This window comes from Mustela erminea, chromosome 1 (genome assembly GCF_009829155.1).
Source record: "Mustela erminea isolate mMusErm1 chromosome 1, mMusErm1.Pri, whole genome shotgun sequence".
Lineage (NCBI taxonomy): Eukaryota > Metazoa > Chordata > Mammalia > Carnivora > Mustelidae > Mustela > Mustela erminea.
The window spans coordinates 124,457,395-124,478,322 of NC_045614.1; positions in this window are offsets into that span (position 1 = coordinate 124,457,395).

Below are 20,928 nucleotides of genomic sequence, written 5' to 3' on the forward strand. Positions count from 1 at the left end.
TGTCTGGCTTATTTCACTTAGCATAATATCGTCAAGATTCATCCATATTGAAGTAGAAAATCAAAACGAATTTTACAAACTAAAATTATAACACTAGTGGTTTTGGTATTTTTCTCATATATTTTCTTTTACCAGATATATATATATACACACACACACGCACACACACACACACACACATACACTCATGTGGCTTCAAATTTCTGTCTTGTGTCCCTTTATGTCAACCTGAAGCATTCCCTTTAGCACTTCTGGGAGGGCAAGTATAGTGGTAATGAGCTTGTTCAGCTTTTGTTTATCTAGGAATATCTTAATTTCTCCCTCATTTTTGAAGGACAGCTTCACTGGGTACAGAATTCTCTGTTGACTTTGTTTTGATTTCAGTATTTTTTATACATTATCCCACCATCTTAGGGTCCCTGCTGTTTCTGCTGGGAAATTGACTTGTTACCTTATTGAGCATCTTCTATGTGATAAGTCTTTTTTTTTTTACTGCTTTCAAGATTCTCTCTTTGTCTTTGACAGTTTGATTACAATATATCTTGGTATGGACCTCTTTACTTTACAAATTTTAGTTTGTAAAATTCGTTTTGATTTTCTATGGTATTTAAAGTTGAATGCATAAGATAATCATAAATCTATGTTCATGGGTCCAAAATATATAAAGATGTAATTTGTGACATCAATAACATGAAGTGGTAGGGTGACAGAACTGTAAAAGAATAATTTTTGTATGCAGTTGAGGTTAAGTTGGAATCAAATCAAATTAGATTGTTATAATTCTAGGATATTAAATGTAATCCCCATGGTAACCACAAAGAAAATATCTATAGAATATACACAAAACAAAATGAGAAGGGAATCAAAACATGCCACTGTAAAAATTTAACTAAACACAAAGGAAGGCAGTAATGGAGGAAGTGAGGAACCAAACATTTTAAGACATACAGAAAACAAATAAATGGCATTTTTAACTATATTGGATTAACTACCTAATCAAAAGGGATGGAATAAACATGTGGATAGATACAGCAGTCACCCCCAGAAGGAAAGCAGCCAATTTGACTGCAGGAGACAGACATAAGAAGAATGAAGAAAAGCTGTGAGATTTCTTAGATTTTATAGGATGGGACTATAGAGTTATTCAGCTGTGAATACACAATGTTCTCCAAGTCAAGAGAAAAAGACCCCCCAAAGTGATTCAGAGATGATGAAGTCTGCCTCCTTGGTGTTAAAATACAGAAATCATTTGCCTGAGTTTCAGCAGACCAGACAACCTGTGCTCATAGCTGTAGGATTGGTGCCTACAAATGCTGTGGGGTCAGACCACCCAAAGCCATAGAGGGCAGACCCTTGACCAGCAGAGTGATGGGGTATGGCTGTCTCCACCTAGATTTCAAAGAATGGACCCACCAAAATCTATGATATCCAAATCAGACAGAAGATCACAGAGAGGGTGAGGTCGAAGTGAGCCCCCTGCTAGCAAAATGCCTGCTGGAGTCATGCCCCCAGAACCCCAGACCAGCAGAGCCACCAGTGTGTAATTTCAGACAGGGAAGCTGCAGGTACACAAACTCAACCCATGAGAGCTGCCATCTGAGCCACCCCAGAAAAGCCATGGGGGCAAGGAGACCCCAATATTCCCAGAATATGCTACCCTCACCACACTGGGCCTGGCAGGCAGAACATCTAATTTAAGATTATTTAAGCCTTAAAATTTGATGTTTGTCCTGTTGGATTTGGACTCACAAGATTGCCTCTTTCTTCCCTATTTCTCCTTTATGAAATGGGGAATTTACCCTATGCCTGTCCCACCATTATATTTTGGAAGCCCATGACTTACTTTATTTCACAGATTCACAGCTGGAGAGCGATTAGCCTTGGAATGAACTGACCTTAAATCATATCTGATTTAGATGATATTTATATGAGATTTTGAACTTCAGAATTTTGAGTCGATGCTAGAACAAATTAAGGTTTTTAGGACTGTTGAGATGGAGTGAATGAATTTTGCATGCAGCAAGGACATGAATTTGGCGGGCCAAGTCATGAGGGCTCCACCTCCAGGGATGAGGTAAATGTCCTCATATAAAAGGCCTGAGAGCAGTTCCTTGCCCCTTTTGTGATGTGAGAACACACTGAGAAGCCTTAGACCCAGAAGAAGACCCTCACCTGACCCCATTGGCAAGACCAATATCTTGACTTACAACCTCCAGAACTGTGATAAATGAATTTCCATTGTTTGTAAGTCACTAATCTGTGGCATTTTGTCAGAGCAGCCCAGACGAACTCAGATGCTCTCCTATGAAAAGACATGGGGTGGATGAATAGGTTGAAAAAATAAGATCCATCCCTGATATGAGGAAGTTGAGTGGCAATGTGGGTGGTTTGGAGAGTTGGAAAGGAATAAATGAAACAAGATGGGATCAGGAAGGAGACAAACCGTAAGAGACTCTTAATCTCACAAAACAAACTGAGGTTTGCTGGGGGGGATGTGGGGGTAGGGATAGGGTGGCTGGGTTATGGACATTAGGGAGATATGTGCTATGGTGAGTGCTGTGAATTGTGTAAACCTGGTGATTCACAGACCTGTACCCCTGAGGCTAAAATATACTATATGTTAATAAAAAAAATTTAAAAAGAAATAAGATCCAGTGCTATGATATGCTGTCTACAAGAGACTAACTTTAGATTGAAAGACACAGGTAGACTGAAAATGGAGGGAAGGAGAAAGATATTCCATGCAAACAGTAACCCCAAGAAAAGCAGGAGTGGCTATACATATATAAGGCAAAATAGGTTTTAAGTCAAAGATTGTCTCTAGAGACAAAGAAAGTCACTATATAATGATAAAAGTTCCATTCAACAGGAAGGTATAACAATTATAAATGTATACACATTCAATATCAGAACCCCTATATAGAAAGTAAATACTGACAGATCTGAAGGAAGAAATTGACAGTGATACGATAATAGTAGGGACTTCGATATTGCATTTACAATAATGGTAGAACGCTTAGAATATCAATAAGGAAACAATTGATTTGAAAAACGCAATATGCCAAATTGACCTACTTAACATATACGGAACTTTCCAGCCAACAGAAGAAGAATACACATTAACATTTTCCAGGGTAGAGCACATGTTTGATTATAAAACAATTCTTTACAAATTTTTTGAAATTTAAATCATTCCAAGTATCTTTTCCAATCACAGTAGAATGAAACTAGAAATGGATAAAAGTTGCAAATGTTAAGAAAATGGGAAAATTCACAAACATGTAGGAATAAACAACACACTCTTGAACAACTACTGAGTCAAAGAGGAAATCAAAAGGAAAATTAGAAAGTACCTTGACACAAATGAAAATGAAAACACAATACACCAATGTTTATAGATCAAGGCCAAAATAGTACGAAAAGGAGAATTTGTAACCAAAAAAAAAAAACTAAAAAAAAAAATCTCAAACAACCTACCTATATACCTCAAGGAAATAGAACAAAGAACAAACTATACACAAAATTAGCAAAAGGGAGGAAATCATAAATATTAGAGCAGAAATAAATCAACTACAGTATAGAAGGATAGAGGGAATAAAACCTAAGATAAACAAAGTCAACAAACCCCTAGCTAGATCCACTGAAAACAGACAAGACTCAAATAAACTCAGAAAATAAAGAGAAAACACTACAATAATGTCTCTGAAATAAAAAAGGGTCATTAGATACACTCATTAACAATTATATGCCAACAAACTGGATAACCTAGAATGAATAAATAATTCATTCAACCTACTGAAACTGCATCAAGAAAAAATAAAAAGCCTAAACAGACTAATAATAAATAAGGAGAGTAAATCAGTAATCAAAAACAAAGAAAAGCCCAGGACCAGATGACTTCAGAGGTAAATTTTACCAAAGGTTCAAGAAGAATTAATTCTAATCCTTCCTAAACTCTTCAAAAATAGAGAAGAGGAACCACTTCCAAATTCATTTTATGAGGCTGGTAGCACCCTAATGACAAAACCAAAGATACCATAAGAAAAAAAAAAAAACAAAACTACAAGTCAATATCCCTGATGAATGTAGATGCAAAAATCCTCATCAAAATATTTGCAACTAAATTCAACAATTTAAAAATTGCAAGAATGGTTCAATACCCATGTGATATACCATATTAACAAAATGGGAAAAAAACAAAACATGGCCATGTCAATAGACACAAAAAAGCATTTGACAAAGTTCAGTATCCATTCATGATTAAACTCTCAACAGAATAGGCATAAAAGAAATTTATCTCAACAGCATAAAGGCCATATGTGAAAACAAACTGTAACATCATGATCAATGGGAACAAACTGAGAGCTTTCCCTTTAAGATCCAGTACCAGGGGCGCCTGGGTGGCTCAGTGGGTTAAAGCCTCTGCCTTCAGCTCAGGTCATGATCTCAGGGTCCTGGGATCGAGCCCCACATCGGGCTCTCTGCTCAGCAGGGAGCCTGCTTCCTCCTCTCTCTCTCTGCCTACCTCTCTGCCTACTTGTGATCTCTCTCTCTGTCAAATAAATAAATAAATAAAATCTTTAAAAAAAAAAAAAAAAAAGATCCAGTACCAGGCAAGGAGGCCCATTCTTACCACATCTATTTAACAGAGTACAGAAAGTACTGGCCATAGCAATCAGAGAAGAAAAACAAATAAAAGGCATCCAAAATGGAAAGAAAGAAGTAAAATCATCTCTATAGGTGATATGATCATATATGTAGAAAATCCTAAAGATTCAACAAAAAAGTTGTTGGAACTAATAAAATGAGTTCTATAAAGCTGCAGGATACAAAATGAACATAAAAAATTAAGTCACATTTCTATACACAAGCAACAAAGTATTCAAAGAGAAAATTAAGAAAACATTTACATTTACAATAGGAACAAAATTAATAAAATACTTGGGAATAAAAACTTAACCAAAGAGTTGAAAGATTTCTATACTGGAAATTATAAAGCAGGAAGATGAAGGAAATCAAAGAAGACACAGATAAATAGAAAGATATTCTGTGTTCATGGAGGGGAAGAATTAATATTGTTTAAATGTTCCTATTGTGCTTTGTTACAAGGTTTCTATTGTGCTACGTGATCTACAGATTCAATGTAATTTCTATCAAAATCTTTATGGCATTCTTTACAGAAATATGAAAAAAAATCTAAAATTCATAAGGAACCATAGAAGACCCTGAATAGCTGAAGTAAGTCTGAGTGAGAAGAACAAAGGTGGAGGCATCACGCTTCCTAAATGCAAAAATATATTACAAAGCTACAGGAATCAAAAACTGTGGCACTGGCTTATGAATAGACTGGTAGAACAGTGGAATCAAACTGAGAGTCTAGTGATAAGCCCATGTATCTTTGTCCAGTGGATTTTTGATGAAGTTGCCAATGTCCTTCAATGGGAGAAAAAACAGTCTCTCAGTAAATGGCACTAGAACGACTGGATATTCACATGCAAAAGAATGAAGTTGGACTTGTACCTCATGACATCTACAAACTTAACAAAATGGATCACAGACCTATACATAAAAACAAAAAGTGTCTTACTCTTAGAAAAAAAAATAGGAGTGAATCATCATGACCTTATACTTGGCAATAGATTTTAGCTATGACACCAATAGTATGAACAAGAGAAGAAAAAACAGAGAAAGTGGATGTGAAATTTAAAACTCTTGTACATCAGGGGTACCTGGGTGGCTCAGTGGATTAAAGCCTCTGCCTTTAGGCCAGGTCATGATCCTAGAGTCCTGGGATCGAGCCCCACATTGGGCTCTCTGCTCTGCGGGAAGCCTGCTTCCTCCTCTCTCTCTGCCTGCCTCTCTGCCTACTTGTGATCTCTGTCTGTCAAATAAATAAATAAAATCTTTAAAAAATAAACTCTTGTACATCAAAGAATATTGTCAAGAAAGTGGCAAGACATCAGGAAAGTGAAAGGCCAGTGTTCAAAATGTGAAAAGATATTTGCAATTTATGTGTCTGATAAGCCACTTATATCCAGAATATGTAAAGAACTCTTACAGCTTAACAACAAAAAGACAAAACAGCACAATCAAAAACTGGACAAAAGCTAAAACCACAGGGAGATGTCACGTTCTGCTCATTGGGATAGCTACTGTATGCAAACCACCAGCACAGCAGACAGTAACAACTATGGTGAGAATGTGGAGAAATTGACGTCATCGTACATTGCTCTGGGTAAGAATGTAAACGGTGCAGATGCCGCGGAAACCAATTTGGTGGTTCCTCAAAAAGTTAAACATAGAATTACTATATGACCCAGCACTTCCCCTTCCTAAGTGTAGTTCTAGGAGAAATGAAAACAGATACTTAAACAATCACTTGTACCTACATGTTCATAGCAGCACTGTTCATAAAGGAACAAAGAACCATATATGCATTTTTTTTATCCAGACGAATGAATAAACAAAATGTGGTATGTACACAATGGACAATTACTCAGCCAGGTATACGTTGTTTAGGATACTTATCTATGAGTCTGTAATGAAAATCACGAGTAAAAAAGAGGCAAAATTCCAGGGCAAAGGGAGGGGATTGGGAGTATTGAGGGTCTCAAGGAAGCATCAGAGGGGAGAAATCTAGGAATCTGTTTCTGAATCTAGGCTCGCAGTTGGGGTTTTCTTTGCTATCATTCTTTACATCTTGAACAGATATTACTAATATTTTATAAATGAAATTTTATCTGAATGGTGTGGATAATCGTGCCAAAGCAGAGGTTTTGGAAGGCGATACAGTATTCTTTGGTCCTCCAGCATGTTTTAAAAGAAAACTTTATCTGGCCTTTTAAAATGATAAAGAAATTCATGCTGTTTATGATGAATGAAATGTAGAATTGTATGAAAAAAAAGGTAAAAATCAAAGACCCTCCCACGCTTCTCCCACCATGAAGAATAGGGGCACATGGGTGCTCGTCAGTTAATCGTCTGTCTTTGGCTTGGGTCATGATTCCTGGGTCCTGGAATCGAGCCCTGCATCGAGGTCCCTGCTCAGTGGAGCCTGCTTCTCCCTCTCCCTCTGCCTGCTGCTGCTCCCCCCTGTATGCTTTCTCTCTCTCTCTCTCTCTCTCTGTCAGATAAATAAATAAAATCTTTGAAAACCACACAAAAATTCAGCAGCTCTTTGACTTAATAGTATTTGGACCCCTTTCCAACATTCAGGTCTAATTGATTTTTTAAAAACTACTGCCTCACTGCCTTACTGAATGACTAAATCCTAAGTCTTTATTCCACCACAAGCTTGTTCCCAGTTTGTCGCTACAAATAATACTAAAAGAAATGTCTTTGGTCTTAATCCTTGTGTTTTGGGTCCAAAATTGGGAATGTAATGCTAATTTAATATTTTAGATGTTAAAAAATGTCTGATGACTTTCTTCAACTTTGGTCACAGCTCAGATGCTCAGTAGCAGGAAGTGAGAACACCCTGGTCCCTACAGCATCATTGGAAGGTGTTAGTTTAACAATTTTTCTGGTTTGCCAACCTGATGAGTGAAAATGGTAACCAGTTTCTGTGTTGTCCACTAATATTCCTTATTATGATCAGCAAAGGTGGTGTAGGACTTGGAGTTCTCCTTGAGCTCCTGGGTCTTCAGTAACTCCTGGGCAGCATCTAAAAACACAGGGGCCTGGGCTTCACCACAGACCCCCTGAGTCAGAACCTTTGAAGAAAAGCCCAGGGATCTTTTTTTATTTGTGTTTTAACTTTCCCAAGTGATCCTGATATGGTTAGCTGGGCACACATATAGACAGGCAATTGAAAATCATGAACAGAAACTATCTAGGGTTGAGAAACTCAAATTTCAAGAGCTATGCTTTATGAATCAAGTATTTAAGAAAACAATGTGCCCAGAGATTCCTTGTGGTTAGAAATTCAAATATTCAGCTTCCATGTGACATTTTATTTCCACGACTTGTTTAAAACAAGGGATGCCTGTGTGTTCCTTTCTCTTCTATAGAGATAAAGCCCAAGATATAGGAGGCAACTATGATGTCAGTATTTTAGCATAAGAATTTTCTGGCCAACTGTGAATCCCTTCCTAGAAGGCATGAACACTGAATATTTGATCTTTTTGAAAATGAAATGAAATCAGGGTTGGGGGGCGGGGGGGTTATGGCCCATTGTTGCTGGACTCTGTCCCATGAAACCTCTTCCCAGGAAAAATATGGAAAAAACCTGCTATTTCAGTTTTCCTTAGGATGGATCTGGACAAGGACCCTTCAGTCGAGGCCAGCTCAGCTGTTTGAGAGGTGCCTTGAAGGTTTGGGTAGCAAGGGGGAGATCGCACCATCTACCTCCTTGAGAGCAGCAAGGGGTCACCTTATTGTCACATACCATAAGAAGCCACCAGATGGCGAGGTTCCCTCATTTTCCTCAAAGTCCAACGTGCCTTCCAAGTGGGCGGGAATAAATGACTTTAATTTCTCTACTTGGATAAAACAAAAGTGAAGGGGACAAGGAAGCGTGGCTTCCATAGTCCCGTCATCGCCTCCCTGTGTCTCAGACACTATCACCCACCTTGCAGGGAGGCTGCGAGGACACACTTAATAGGTGTGAAGTGCTAAGACCACCCCACTTGGCAAGTCGTAAGCACTCGAGAAGCTTCTTTTTGAAAAATGAAAAGTTGAAATAAATAAAGCCTCTGGTACAGCAACCTCATTTCGATTGCTTTTATGTCGAGTTCCACTTCAGACGTCTGCTTGTTCTTTTGTTTTAAATTGAAGTGTACAACAGAGGGGTTCAACAATTCTGCACGTTATGTGAGTCTCACAGGGGTAGCTATCATCTGTCCCCTACAGTGCTATCACGCTGGCGTTGACTGTATTCTGTACGTCGTGCCTTTTATCCCCGTGGCTTGTTCATTTCCTAACTGGAAGACTGGACCTCCCACTCTTCTTTCCCGTTTGGCCCATCCCTTCACTCCCGAGGAGCAACCATCAGTTTGCTCTCTAGATTCCTACCTGTCCTAAAATCCCCTGCAAAATCATATTTCTGTCAAAATTGAAAAGGGGATGGGTGGTTCAGTTGGTTAAGCATCTGACCCTTGATTTTGGCTCAGGTCAGGATCTCAAAGTTGTGAGATAGAGCCCCACTTTAGGCTCAGTGCTGGGCATAGAGCCTGCTTGAGATTATCTCTCCTCTTCCTCTGCCCCTCCTCCTACGTGGCACACATGAACTCTTTCTCGCTCACCAAAAAAAAAAAAAAAAAGAAAGAAAGAAAGAAAATGACCTAGTTTAAAACAGTTCAAGTAGAAAACAGTTCAAGTCCAAATACTGTTTTGAGAAAAATCAATGTACAAACCTCCCAAGTTTATAAAGCAGACAAATAAGTTCAAAACATTGCAAGATTCTTTATTTTAAGAAGAGATGCATCATGGACTTCCTTAAAAAGTAAGTTGCCGGGGTGCCTGGGTGGCTCAGTGGGTTAAAGCCTCTGCCTTCGGCTCAGGTCATGATCCCAGGGTCCTGGGATTGAGCCCCACATCGGGCTCTCTGCTCAGTGAGAAGCCTGCTTCCCTCTGTTTCTGCCTGCCTCTCTGCCTACTTGTGATCTCTCTCTCTGTCTGTCAAATAAATAAATAAAATCTTTTTTAAAAAAAGTAAGTTGCCTTTCTGCCTTAAGAATTTGATTCAACTTATTTTTCTAAGATTTTATTTATTTATTTGAGAGAGAGAGGGTGTCCCCAGGAAAGTTTCTTGGAGCAAAACCACAGACAGAGGAGGAAGTGCAGAGGAGGAGGGGAAGAGAGGGAGGACTCCACAGTGAGCTTGGACTCCAAGTATGGCTCAGTCTCACCACCCTGAGATCATGACCTGAGCCTGAACCAGGAGATGGTTGCTTAACCGACTGAGCCACCCAGGCGCCCCTGGTTCAACTTACTCAATTCCGTTTGCTCCTAATTGCTACATGAAGTGAGATAAACGATTCCTCAGGATAAACTGTGAAGCAGACAATTTGGCTTCTGCATCCTTCGCTTCCTTCTCTTTATAAAATTGTCCCTTTCCTCTAAAGTTCCCCATGCTATCTGAGTGCAGTCCACCCTCCCTCGTCCTCCAGTCCCCTCTGGGAGGAGTAAACACAGTGGATGAAGATTGGGAAGAAAGGAAACTCCAGCCTCCCTTCCCCTCCACCCCACCTCGCAGGAAGCGCATCGCAGGAACCGGAAGTGGAAAGTGACCGGAATGCGCTGCTCTTGGGGCAGCCTTCTCCTTGGAGGCACCTTTCACCCTAGCGGGATAATACTTGGAAGAGGAGGAGAAACCGTTTCTTGAATACTCTCTCTACTGTGGGTACTCCTGTTTGCATGTTCACTTAATCCCTGTAAAAGCCTTAAAATGGAAGGATGGGGATAATCATCCATTTACATATGAAGAAGCCAAGAGGAGCTCAAGCTAGAGCTCTAGCTCCTAGTAGGTTAAAGATCCATGTCTTGACCTTAGCTTTGTCTGATTCAACAGCAAAGTCCTCCCCGTCATTTATTATGCTGATCCCTTCTAGAAAAAGTTTTCCTTAAATCTAAGAATATGGAGCAAGTTAGATGGTACATTTATATTATCTTGGTCATAGTGAATTATTCTATTTATCATCAAAAGTATATGATTACTTTTGTTTCATTCTCCAAAATTTTTCACTAAAGAATTAAACAAAATAGTAAGGACATAACACATTCTCTTTAATTTCCATGGACATCCACTAAAGGAAATGTAGACTGTCATTCCTTGGGGTTTTATAGAGAATGATGATTTTCTATATTCTTTATACAAATGAGATCACTATTTTTGTTGTTCTTTGTGGCAATGCATTATAAAGTCATAATCACCACATCTTGGGAACTCTAAAATGTGTTCAAACACATTTGAAAAAAAAAAAACAAGAATGTTACCGAACATTAAAGAAGAGGTTTTTAAACAAATAAAATATTTTCTGCTGGTAAAGATGGGGCAATAATAGCAAAACTGCTTTACCAAAAGCTTGGTCTCATATTTTGCTTTAACAGTTGAAGAATGCCAAACAACAGAACAAGCTTGCCTCAGAAAAATCCGAGTGAAATAATGACAAAAGCTCAAATTATCTCATGGCAACTTTTTCAAAAAATATTTTATTTATTTAGAGAGAGAGAGAGAGACAGAGAGAGAGACAGAGAGAGAGAGGGAGAATGCAAGCCAAGGGTGGGAGTGGGGGGAGGGGCAGAGGGAGAAGGAGAAAGAGAATCTCCAGCAGACACCCAGCTGAGCACGGAGCCCAATTCGGGCTCCATCTCATGACTCTGAGATCATGGCCTGAGCCAAAATCAAGAGTGGGACATTTAACTGACTGAGCCACCTTATTGCCCCTCATAGTGACTTTTCTAAATTTATTAGGAGACCTGATTATTTTAATATAATTCCTGATGCACATTTTAAAGGGACTGATTTAATAGCCTATCATCTAAATTATATACAGTTTTGAATTTGTCCGAGGAGGGTCAAACAACCTGACTTATTCATTAGGCTTGCCTTTTATTTTAAAATAATCTGTAGCCACAGTGCCTTCACAGTATCCATAAAATCATTTCCCAATTAAGAGCATATATATTATCTCAAGAGAGAGATCAATGCAGTACAAGCTTCATGCTGTTTCTTCGTAACCTGTCCAGGCAAGTGCAGGAATCCAGACACAGTCTGCCCAAGGCAACATATCAGGGAATGTTCCAGTTGGTTTCAGCAGCATTTAACAGAAGATCAATTCACCAATTGATGATTTTACCAATTATGAGTTACGGCGCCAATACCGTAAAAAGCCCGAGGGTGGGTGATTCCAGTCTTGGTTAAGTCAGGGGCTCATTGCCATCCCCGAGGACCCAGGTTCTCTCTTCATTCTTCTGCTGCAGGTTGGCTTTTCACCACAGCCTTGCAAGAGGGCTGCCCCAGATTCAAGTCAGTGGGCCCTTGAAACACACAGGTTTGAACTGCACGGGTCCACTCACACATGGATTTTTCAAAATACATAAATACAGTAATACTGAAAGTGTATTTTCTTTTATGATTTTCTTTTTTCTTTCTTTTTTTTTAAGATTTATTTATTTATTTGACAGCGAGAGATCACAAGTAGGCAGAGAGGCAGGCAGAGAGAGGAGAGGAGGAAGCAGGCTCCCTGCTGAGCTGAGAGCCCGATGCGGGACTCGATCCCAGGACCCTGAGATCATGACCTGAGCCGAAGGCAGCGGCTTAACCCACTGAGCCACCCAGGCGCCCACTTTTATGATTTTCTTAATAACACTTTCTTTTCTCTAGCTTCCCTATTGTAAAAATATAGTGTAGAATATATATAACATACAAAATATGTGTTAATTGGCTGTTTATGTTCTCTGATCAATAGTAGGCTATTAGTAGTTAAGTCTGGGGGGAGTCAAAAGTTACACATGGAGTGCTGGAGCCCCTAGCTCCTCTCCACCCTCCCCCACCGCCCCCTGTCCCCCGGCCCTGTTGTTCAAGAGTTAACCGAACTTGACCATGCAACTGTACTTTACAACTTCCAAAGGCCCCCTTGCACTCCTTTTTAAGACTGAGAAAAACTCTTCTACACTCACTTTCAGAATTATAGACATGTCCATTCCTAAATCATTCCCTGGCAAGGAAAGTGGAATTTCCATGATTGGATTAGATTAATTATCATCCTCTATAGGGCTGGGGAAAGGTCCACCCTTTTCTAAACTATGTGGTCTCCTGGTCACTGAACAAAATCAAGGTTCTGATCAAAGGGAAGATTAGTGGATGGAATGGCGGCAAAGTGGGGGGTCAACTGTGTCTGTTATGCTGGGTCAGAGAAAGAGCCTAAAAGGAATCTGTCTCAAAAGCAGGGCTGGTGCTTTCGGGCTCTTTGCCTTGTGGGAGGAGAAAAAAGTTTAAAGAATAACTGGGCAATACTGTTCCTTTTTTTCTGATTTGAGATGGCAACCTCAACACCTGGTGATTTTTTAGGGAAAGATAAAACACTGCGTGATTATGTCTCTTAAAAGAGGCAAGAAATTCCCTGTATGGAGGAGTCAGTAATTCAGTATTAAATTTGTAACTAACAGAAATTCAGTGGGAAGCGTAATTGAATCAATTAGAATACTCTCAGTTCAGTGTATTGAAACCCCATGCATGACAGGCTTTCAGAAGAGGAAAATTCTTTCATCACAGAAATTCCAGAGGTGGGGCAGGCTCCAGTGTTGGTCGACTGGGCTCTTTCCATCTCTTGGTTCTGCGTTCTTCCGTGCTGGCTTCAGCCTTGGGCTGGTGGCTCTAGCAGACTCTAGGCATCACAGCTACTCAAGGCAATGTTCCAAAAGGGGCAGAACAGCAGCTGCCCATTAGGAATGGCAAGATTTTTCCCAGATGCCCCTCAGCATACTTCCTCTCCTGTGTCACCAGCCAGAGAGGTCATATGTCTGCCCCTGACTCCATCACTCCCAGGAGGATGGGCTTAGCCAACATGTAGAGTGTGAGAATTCTGAGGGATAATCAATACCTCCTACCTCTATAACTCTAGTTAATCTAGATGAGTGGGCTACAAACTAATCTGGCCCACCACATGTTTTTGTAAATAAACTTTTATTGAACGCACCCCCACTGATTTCTTTATGTGTTGTTGATCTCTGCTTTCACGCTACAATGGCAGAGTTGAGAACTTGAGTACTTGTAACAGAGACCATATGGTCGGCAAAGCCTAAAAATATTTTTTATCTGATTTTTAGAAAAGAAAAAGTTTGCCAACTCTGATCTAGAGTCAACTGCAGTACTTCCTTTTATTTGCTTTAAACTATCTTCTGAAAATGGCAAGTTTTAAATAATGTAGATCGCCCTCCCCATTGTTAGTCGGCATCCTCCAATCCATTGAGGATCTGAATAGACCAAAAGGCAGAGAAGGAAGAATTCACACTTTTTTCCTTGCCAGTTTTGAGCTAGAACATCCTATATCATCAGCTCCTTCCCTTGGACTAGGGTTTATACTGTCAGCTCCCTTGGTTCTTGGGACTTCAGATTCTGCCTGAATTATACCACTGACTTTCCTAGGTTTCCAGCTTGCAGATTGAAGATGGCAGATTGTGGGATTTAGCCTCCATAATTACATGAGCCAATTTCTCATAGTATCTCCCCCCCATATATATATATGTATATATATATATATCCCATATATATCAAATTGGTCAATTAACTTTGACCTCTCACTTTGTTCTGGGATAACCGTAGTGTTTACTGAGATCCAAAGCAAAGCCCTAGGTTAGAAGAGGCTTGTCTTAGTATAAAAAGTGCATCATTTAAACAAATATTTATTAAGCATTTATTAAGTCCCAGGCAATAATGACTCACAAAAGACCTGAGCCCTGCTCACTTGAGCCTTAACATTCTAGTGGAAGAGATAGAAGTTAAACAAATAATCACATAAGTGAGTACAAAATCAACAGTAGAACAGAAGGAAAGAAAGAGAGATCTTTACAAGCAGGGAAAACCAGCCAACCCTGAGACGAACTGAGAGACGATCTCTGTATCTGGATTGCAGAGAGTAAGAGGGAGAGACTTCCAATCTGAAATCTGTATTTTAGGGAAATCTGTTTTCCAAGAGATCCTGGGAAAACATGCCAGCCGCCTAGGAATAATGGGAACCCATGTGAAGGGTTTTAAACAAGGGACTATCAGGATTAGATTTGCCTTTTCAAAAGACCACTGGCTGCGGATGACAATGAATTGTGCAATGGGAAGAATGAACAGAAAGAGGTAAGTACTTTGGCTGTTGCAGCCATTCTGGTGGGGAAAAATCGAAGCTCAAACCAGGGCATTGGCAGAAGAAATAGTGAGAAGTGTCTGGAACCACATCTGAACTTACTGGGGTTCCCATGAAACACTTCAAGGAGCTTATAATGTAACTAAATAGGTGACTCACAGGTATGAAATCACAGAAACAGTGTATAATTAGGAAGTATACTGAGAAGTTCAAACTTTGAGGGATGTAGGAATTGAGAGTGAAAAATGGGTCAGCACTCCAATGGTTAGGATTTAGAGAAAGAAGCCAGATGCAAAAGGCAGGAAGATGCAGGACAGTGAGGGGAGAGGTCTATGGAGATACGGCACATTGTGGGGAAGCACAACTCTTGTTGGATTGGGAGGGAAAGGCCAAATTATGAGGACATGAAGAAGCCAGAGTTTGAAAGACTTGGTGTGAGATTAAAGAATGAGCTATTACAAATGGTTTACATAGGAAGAATACAAGATGAAAGCAACATTTTAAAAAGTTTAGTTTAACTAAACTCTTACGGAGAATTAGACTGAGAAAAACTTGCTGCCTATGTGGGTGTTGAATAGTACACTGGACTTAGGTGGTAGCAATGAGGTATGGAGATGAGGGATGGATGGATATTAGGAACACCCATCAGGTTGGAGATGATGAATTTGCTTTAGACAAACAGTAAGCTTGAAATGATGCTGAGTGGGGATGCCCGGGTGGCTCAGTCCATTTAAGTGGCTAACTTCGGCTCAGGTATTGATCCTGGCGTCTTGGAATCAAGTCCTGTATGGGGCTCCCTGTGCGGCAGGGAGTCTGCTTATCACTCTCTCTCTACCCCTCCCCATCTGCCCCTCCTTCTCAGAGCAGGCTCTCTTTCTCAAATAAATAAGTAAAATCTTTAAAAAAAAATGATGATGATGAGTGCTCAGTAATAAATGTCCAGTAGGCAATATAGACTGGGTGATTTTCTTTGCATTCTTTTGCACTGTTTACAATCCCATATTGTCTTTCATCATTGGTGTTCCCAAAAGGAATGTTCCATAATTTGCTCAAGGGAAATTTCTGCCTTCTAAAGTACTTTCAAGGCTTTACAGAATGAAATATTTTAATATATCATTTTAATTTCATATTAAATAGTATTTTGACCTAACAAAATTGAATTTCCCAAATAGTAATTGTTTGTATTCTTTACCAGTTTTAATAAGTAATTACTGGTTTTTAGAAAACTTGAACTATGAATAGAATCCTATTTAAATAAGCTTGGGGAGACAGAAAAATAACAGTTTTTTACTTCCATTAAAATTAATGTATATTACAATCTAGAGTAAAACAGTTTCTGGATGCATTGTTGACTTTTACAGAGAAACTCATATAATCAAATCTTATTTACTAATCTTCTCTACTTTATTAATCCCCCACGTCCATTGTGCCTTTTTGTCAGAGATGAAAGTAATCTTTACCCTTCTGTTTTTCTGCCCCTCAACTCTTCTGAAATGAACCACTATCAAAATACTAATAGAACATTTTGTGGAAAGTCTCAAACTTCAAAGATCCAAACACTACAAATTAGAAACTCCAAAAGAACAATGTCTTTACTACAGAAATTAGCTTCAGAGTGGGTAACAACTGTTGAAGGCATCTGCTAAGTGGGATTTTTAATTTAATGGAATTTGTTATAACTCCATCAGTCAAGTACAATTGCTATGTACCATCTGTTGTGGCTTTGAAATTGCCTTGCTTCTATAGAACCGGATGTAACAATTATAGCCATTAAGATGGAATCCTTCTCTTTACTAACTTTTCATCTGTCCTTTTATTTTCCTATGCTATTAGAATCATTAGAGGATAAATTAGTAAGAAAAAACACAATCTCAAGAGTCAAATGGGCAACTCAACAATAAAAGGACAAACAACCTGATTAAGAAATGGACAAAGGACTTGAATAGAAACTTTTCCAAAGACATACAAATGGCCAAAAAAACCATGAAAGGATGCCCAGCATCACTCATCATTAGGGAAATGCAAATCAAAAACACAATGAAATACCACTTCACACCCATTAGGGTGGCTATTATAAAATAAGAAAACAAACCAACCAACCAAAAAACAGATACTAAGTGTTGGCAGGGCCACGAAGATGTTGGAACCATATGCACTGCTGGTGGGAAAGTAAAATGGTGAGGCTTCTAAGGAAAACTGTATGGCATTTCCTCAAACAAATAAAAAGAGCCATATGATCCAGCAATTCCACTTCTGGGCATATACCTAAAAGAATTAATAGCAAGGATTCAAGCAGATATTTGTACACCAATACTCATAGCAGCATTATTTACAATAGACTAAAGGTGGAAGCAACTCAAATGCCCATTGACAGATGATCAAATAAGCAATATGTGGTATATACATACAATAGAATATTACTCAGCCTTGAAAAGGAAAGAAATTCTGGCACATGCTACAACATAAATGAACTCAGGGGTATTATGTTGAATGAAATAACCCAATCATAAAAGAGCAAATATTGCTCAATTCCAATGATATGAGTTACTAGGATAGTCAAATTCATAGAGATAGAATATAAATGGTGGCTGTCAGGTGCTGGGGAGAGGGGGGAATGGAGAGTATGTAATGGGTATAGAGTTTCAGTTTAGGAAGATGAAAAAAGTTCTGGAGATGGATGGTGGTGATTGTTGCACAGCCGTGACTATGTACTTAATGTCACTGAACTGGATACTCAAAAATGGTTAGAAACACACACACACACACACACACACACACACACACACACACATTTTAGCACAGTGAGAGATAAAGGGACCCAGAGGAGAATTCTAATGACTGAAAGAACCAAATAAATGGCTTAAAGTTGAGTCAAGCAATTGAACTGTGCTTCACGCTGCACAACTACCCCATCAGAGACTGGGTGTCCTGTGTTCCTCACACTGCAGAGTCAGTATGACAGACTTCATGGAGCCAAAGGGTGGAAGCAAGGAAGAAAGGGGGTCATTCAGGGGAGCCTTGAGGAGCAGGGCTATAGGAATGTCTGCCCAAGAATGGCCCTTCACTTTTCTTCCAGACAGGGCCAAGAAAATCATCTGGAAAAGTAGCTAAGGGAGACTTCAGAATGGAGACTACGCTGAGGGTAACTCCATCATTCCACTCTTATCCTTGGAACACATATTTTATGGTTCAACTTTTTCCTTGTTAAGAAAATAGACAAAGGGATTTAAGTACATGTTACAGGGGTGCCTGGGTGGCTTATGTTTGCCTTCAGCTCAGGCCATGGTCCCAGGGGCTTGGGATTGAGTCCCACACTGGGTTCCCAGCTCAGCCTAGAGTCTGTTTCTCCCTCTCCCTTCATCCCTCCCCCCACCTGTTCTCTGTCTCTTTCTGTCAAATAAATAAATAAAATCTTAAAAAAATAAGAAAATCTAAAAGTATGTGTTACATATGCTATTGTTATAAATGTAATACTTTTCCACTGTAGAAATTTGAAAATTTAGAAGAGAATAGAGGAAAACCTGTAATCCTACTACACAGAGGTTACTGTGGGCGGTTGGGGGTTTTCCCTCATGCTTTTGATACATTGTTGGGGATTTTGAAGCTAAAAGGTTAAATGAATTACAAGTGTAGAGTACTATGTCATATCATGAACACAAAGTAGATTTAAAATATTAGGATCTTACTCTTTCACATCATCATGAGACATAGATAGATGATAGATAGATAGATAGATAGATAGATATAGTGTTGTATGTAGATTTGCCATTATTCCCTACCATTTAAAATAATGAGCATTATAGTCAATTATTTAAAAGAATAAAATATTACCTCTAAAAGGTCACAAATACACTTAGTGTCCAAGAGATGTCATTCACACATTTCAGAGGTGGTCTCATAAAATCCACTGCTCCCAGGGCTCCCTTCCTCTACTGGTTCTCTCACTCTTTTAATATTTCTTTGTAGGGTTATTTAATACTTCCCCTATTGTTATTGCATTTGGGATTTTTGTTTTATTTTGTACTGAAAGATATTTATGCAAAAGTAGATGAAACAGGTGAAGCAAAATTGGCAAAATTTGAAGGTGGAGGATGGGTGCATAGGATTTCATTATATTGGAATATAAGAACTTAGAAAAAACAAAACATTGAAGCAAAAGAAAACTTCCAAAAATTAGAATTAACATTTTTAGGGCACTATGAGATTATATTGTATTTATATAATAAGAATGAGAAATAAAAAGAGCAAAATATTCTTCCAGAGGTCCAATATGTGAATTACAGGAGTCTTAAAAAGGCAACTAGAGAAAGTGGAGGGGGGGTAAATAACAAAAAATAATTCAATAACATTTTTGGGAACTGAAGGACATAAACTGAAAAGCTAAGAGATCATGAAGCGTAATGAATAGAGAAAGACCTACACTAAGACACATTCATGAAATTTTGATAGCTGGGAAACAAAGAGATAATTCACTGAGCTAATCATCTTTTCGCAGTTCCTTATCCTCCTCTTGTATTTTCTTCTTTCCTTCAGCTTAAACTCAATTGTCAATACTTCTAATCAATTCCTTGGATAGAACCTCCACATCTCTGTCCTTCTTTTGCTTTCTCATCTGTCCTGACAAAATCACAACTCTGGTTAAAGGAAATTTTCCTTCCACTCCACTTCTGCACCTGTGCAACTGAACATAAAGATGAGAAAACAAAGAGCCATGTCAATGGTGTCATTTTAAATTCATCATCATTAACCTCAAGTGGGCCCTTCCTGCTGCCCAGAAATCAGACGATATCACCCTCATGAGTTCACTTTCCCACTTTCATAGACCACTATTGCATAGTTGCATCTCTTTCCTCCGTCCTCCACTACCACCTTCCCCACCCATTATCCACTGCTGCCCTTGCTTTCTATATTGCTGAAGAAACGAAGCTGTCAAAGAATTCCCATGAGTCTCACCTTGCACACCTACCTACCCTCCTACATCTGTGCTCATATATTCTGTATTCTCTCCTGTCCTGGGAATGAACTAACCCACACTTCCACTAAAGCCATCCCTTTTGCTCAGTCCTTACTAGGTCCAACTTTTCTTAGAAATACCACTCTAGCCATCCTTCCCCGCCTTCCCCCCCCCGCCCGCCTTCATATTTTATCACACTTTCAAGTTCCCCCTTTGGAGCATATTATTCTCAACAGCACACAAACTACTATTATTGTTCACTGCTTTAAAAAGAAATTCCCTGGACCACATCCTCCTTTACCTACCACTCCTTTGGCTTCCTTTCCTTTATAATAAAACTCTTTGGAAACTATACTCACTGTCTCCAAAGTATTTTCTCCTATGTTTACTTGAACTAAATAGATTCATCCTCAACATGGCATCAGGATCACCAATTAACGACTTCCTCCATGTTGTTAAATACAATGATCAATTCTCATCTTACTTCACCCATAGAGGTATCAGATACAATTGATCACTCCTTCTTCCTGGATATACTTTCTTCATTTGTCTTCTAGAACATCACATCCTCCAAATTTGTAATTCTATTCTACTGACCACTAATGAGTATGTTTTGCTAGTTCCTCCTTATGTTAGTCCCATCTCTAAATGTTTAAGGGCTCCAAATCTCAAGACTCTTAAACCTCTTCTCTTTTCTAGCTGATCCCTCCCTAGGTTATCTCATCTGGTATCCTAAATTTAAATGCTACCTGCTGCTGACTATTCCCAGATTTCTATCTCTAGCTCTGAACTCCATACTAGTAAATCCAACTCCTTTCTTAAGTTGCCTTTTTAAATTTCTAGTAAGCTTCTCTAACTTTCTGAAGCAGTATATGTTACTTCAATAATCAGAAAAGCATAAATATTTTTAGCTGAATTTCTAAAATGCATAATTATTTAATTATTCACAGTGATCCTTCATGATAATGTATCTCATTTAATAGCTAGAAAATGCTTTTTAGGTGCCTGGATGCTAAGGTTAATTTTTTTGTTGAAATGTAATTTTTCTCCTCTACTGATGTACTTGATATTAAATCTCAATTATTACAGTTTGCTTATTTGAAAAGAGTGCATTTCTTAGCCTGAAATATGTGCATGATATTCCTTTAATGAGGCTACATGATGTGATAGAAAAAG